This window comes from Galeopterus variegatus, unplaced genomic scaffold (assembly GCF_000696425.1).
Source record: "Galeopterus variegatus unplaced genomic scaffold, G_variegatus-3.0.2 Scaffold17093, whole genome shotgun sequence".
NCBI classification, from domain to species: Eukaryota; Metazoa; Chordata; class Mammalia; order Dermoptera; family Cynocephalidae; genus Galeopterus; species Galeopterus variegatus.
The window spans coordinates 23314-26368 of record NW_007743204.1 but is presented as its reverse complement, the minus strand read 5'-3'; positions in this window follow the sequence as shown (position 1 = coordinate 26368).

The following is a 3055-nucleotide window of genomic DNA, read 5'->3' as shown; positions in this document are numbered from 1 at the left end:
CGGTTGCTCCCCTTGCTTGTCAACACTTGGTGTGGTCGGTCTTTCTGATTTTTGTTGTGTAATGGTTTCTCACTGTGGTTTTAATTTTCATTTCCCCAATAACTGATGAGTTCAATGCCTTTTCCACATGCTTATGTTTGTATATTCACTTATTATGTAATATATTGTTTCTAGTAGAGTGTCTGTGGAAGTCTTTTGCCTTTTTTTTTTTTGAGTTGTTACTAATTTGTAGGAGTTTTTATTATATTTTAGATGCAAGTCTATACTGGGAATATTTTTTCCCAGTCTGAGGCTTGCCATTTTCTTTGCTTTATTTCTTTTTTGGCAGCTGGCCCAGTAATGGAATCCAAACCCTTGGCTGTGGTGTTATAACACTATGCTCTAACCACCTGAGATAACGGCCAGCCCCCACTTTCTTCATGGTGTCTTTTAATGTGCAGAACTTCTTAGTTTTGTTTCAGTCCAGTTTACAAATTTTTTAAAATGGTGACTTTATTGTTTGTCCTCTCTGGGAAATCTTTGCTACCCAAAGGTTGTAAAGATATTCTCCCATGTTATCTTTTAGAAGAATTACAGTTTTGGCTTGTATGCTTAGCTTGTGGTCCATCTTGAATTAATTTTTGCATACGGTATACGGTAAGGCTCTGTTGACAAGACTTTTCTTTCCCCATTGATTTACCTTGGCAACTTTGGAAAAAAAAACGATTGTATATGTGTGGTTTCTTCTGTTGTGTCTTTAGGTCAGTAACTCATTATCTTGTTAACTTTGGTTTTACGGTAAGGCTTGAAATCAGATAAAGTCCTTCAAATTTGTTGTTCTTCCCAGTTGTTTTTAGCTGTTCTATATCTTTTGCTTTTCCAAATAAATAGAATAAATAGAAATAACTTATCAGTTTCTACCTGAAAACCCCTTGAAATTTTTTGTTGTGATTGCAATGAATCTAAAAGTACGTCATGTTCTTTGATGCTATTGTAAGTGATATTTTAAAATTTCATTTTCCAGTAGAGGTGGGGAGTGACTGCTAATGAGTTTGGAGTTTCTTTTGGGAGTGATGAAAATGTTCTAAACATTGAACATTGTGGTGATTGTTGGGAAACTTTGAATATACTAAAATCATTGAATTGTACACTTTTAATGGGTAAATTTTATGGTTATATGAATAATATCTTAATAAAGATATTAAAAATGGTTTTATTATTTTAAAATGAAGTTGGTTTTACTTTTTTATTTCCAGTTTTAAGTGCATTTATGTCCTTTACTTGCCTTAATGCAGTGGGTAGGAAATCCAGTATAATGTTGAATATGGGTAGGAAAGTGGGCACCCTTGTCTTGTTCCTGGTCTTAGGAGGAAGCATTCAGTCTTTCATCTGTGAGATATATTAGCTGTAGAATTTTCAGAGAGACCCTTTATTTGGCTGAGGGAGTTCTCTAACTGGTTCTCAAAACTCATCATTGAGTTTTGAATTTTGTCAAATTTTTTTTTTGCATCTATCAAGGTGATAGTATTTTTCTCCTTTTTTTCATCCTAATGTGGTGAGTTATACTGATTTTTTTTTGGATAATAAATCAACCTTACATTACTGAGATTCGTGATATATTTTTCTATAGTACTCTGCTCCTAAGGGACACTGATCTGTCTGATTTTCTTCTCATCAGGTTGTTGGGGTTTTTTGTTTGTTTGTTTGTTTGTTTTGGCGGCTGGCTGGTATGGGGATCTGAACCCTTGACTTGGTGTTACAACACTGCACTCTAACCAACTAACTGCCTAACCAGCCAACTGCATGTTAAGTTTTGATGTCAGGGTTATGTGGCATCATATAGTAAGCTGCGAGGTGTTCCCTCCTCTTTGATATAGAGAGTAAAATATAAGATTTGTATAATTTCTTCCTTAAATGTTTGAATGAATTTGTCATTGAAACCATTTGGGCCTGGAGTTTTCTTTGTAGAAAGGGTTTCATATTTCTTTATCAGATATCAAGCTATTCAGATTTTTCTGTTTCTTTTTGTGTCAGTTTTAGTAGTTTGTGTTTTTTTAGGATTTTGTCCACTTTGTCCACTTCATCTAAGTTGTTGACTTTATTGGCATAAAGTTGTTCATAGTATTCTTTTCATGCCTGTAGACCTCTGGTGAAAGCCGTGGTTTCTGTCCTGATATTTTAAATTTGTACTTTCTCTCTTTTTTTCCTTGATCAGATTTCCTAGGTTTATAATTTATTCATCTTTTCACAGAACCGACTTTTTACTTTGTTGATTTTTCTTTTTTGCTTGTTGGTTTTCCCAATTATTCTGCTCTGATCTTTATTATTTTCTTCTTTTTACTCACTTTAATTGTAGGTCATCAATTTTAAACCTTTCTTTTGCAGTATATTTGAGGCAGTGAGTTCTCCTGTAAGGCTGTTTAGCTGTAACCCACAAATCTTGATACATAGTGTTTTAATTTTCATTAAGTTCAAAATATTTTCTTGTTTTCCTTGTAATTTCTTCTCTAACCCATGGGTTTTTAGAAATGTGCTATTCAATTTCTAATATTTGGCGGTTCCTACAAAACACCCTGTTGTCACTGATTTCTAATTTAATTCATTTACTGTTATAGCATGTACTCTGTAAGATTTTAGTTTTTTTTTTTTTTTTCCTTTTTGTCTTTTTTCGTGACCGGCAACGGATCGCAACCCTCAGTGTCGCGCCCGTACCGGACCGGGACCGGCCACGGGATCGCAACACTCGGTGTTGCTCCCGCCCCTCGCTCAGCCAGTGAGCGGCCGGTCTGCACGTGGGATCCGAACCCTCGGTGGGAGCGCCACCGCGCTTCCCAAGCGGCGCACTATAGCAGTGCACCACCGGGCCAGCCCAAGATTTTAGTTTTTTGAAACTTACTGGGACTTACTTTATGGCTATGCAGGTGCTTTATCTTGGTAATCATTCTCCAAGCACATGAAGAGAATGTATATTCTGAAGTTGTTGGATATGGAGTTCTGTGACTATTATTAGATGCAGTTGGTTGATAGTATTAGTATACTCCTTTAAGTCTTTTTAGTTTTTTTGTCCAAGTATGAT